General features: G+C 48.2%; 1 non-coding gene across 1 annotated transcript; it reads right to left on the bottom strand.

The window, feature by feature from the left end:
• Positions 1–453: 453 nt before the first annotated feature.
• On the bottom strand, positions 454–525 carry TRNAA-AGC (transfer RNA alanine (anticodon AGC)). Its single transcript has one exon. It is a non-coding gene; the product is annotated as a tRNA-Ala (tRNA).
• Positions 526–897: the final 372 nt, after the last annotated feature.

Here is an 897-nt window from a genome sequence, read left to right as displayed (position 1 = left end):
AGAAAGAGGGGTGGGAAGCATGGGGACAGACCAAAACTGGCTGCCACAGTCCATTACCCTGAGTGAGGCTGATGAAATGCAGGTTCAAGGTATAATTACACAGTACAGCTAAATAACGGAAGAACTAAAACCCATTAGGGGGAAACCATACAACTTGGGGAAATTGAGGGAGGACGGAGAGGCATATTCCTGAAGCAATTTCTTTTTTTTCCATTGTAATGAGTGAGTGAAATCGCTCAGTCGTGTCCGACTCTTTGCGACCCCATGGACTTTAGCCTACCACGCTCCTCCATCCATGGGATTTTCCAGGCAAGAGTACTGGCGTGGATTGCCATTTCCTTCTCCAGAGGACCTTCCCAACCCAGGGATCGAACCCAGGGCTTCTGCATTGTATGCAGACGCGTTACCGTCTGAGCCCCTGAAGAATTGCTACACAAGAAGCCAAGTCCTAACTGGAGGTGCCGGGGATTGAACCCGGGGCCTCATGCATGCTAACCACGTGCTCTACCGCTGTGCTACACCCCCTACTTTCCATTGTAGGGGGTCAATAAATTTTCTACAAATAATGGATTAAGGAATAAGAGTATATATGCATGCTATTTAGAGTTATGGTGGTATACCAGAAGGACTAAAAGTGGAAATGTTTAAAAGAAGTTTGTTTCTAGAGAATGAGGCCAGAGTTGGGGAACAGTGAGGCTGGCAACTGTCTTCTTTCATCATAAACCCTTCTGTCCTGTTTTGACTTGATCTGCTAGGCACCGACCACAGCATGTTCACCCCTCTGCTCCTGCCAACTCTGGCCCTGATGGGTGACTGGAAGCTGCTGAGAGCAGCTAGCCAGCATCCCATTCACCTTTGCTTTCTCAGGGCCTGACATGATTCTTAGACTCTTGGCAT

This window comes from Ovis aries, chromosome 25, assembly GCF_016772045.2.
Source record: "Ovis aries strain OAR_USU_Benz2616 breed Rambouillet chromosome 25, ARS-UI_Ramb_v3.0, whole genome shotgun sequence".
NCBI classification, from domain to species: Eukaryota; Metazoa; Chordata; class Mammalia; order Artiodactyla; family Bovidae; genus Ovis; species Ovis aries.
Note: the sequence above shows the minus strand (reverse complement) of the source record. Positions and strands in the feature narration are given on the sequence as shown.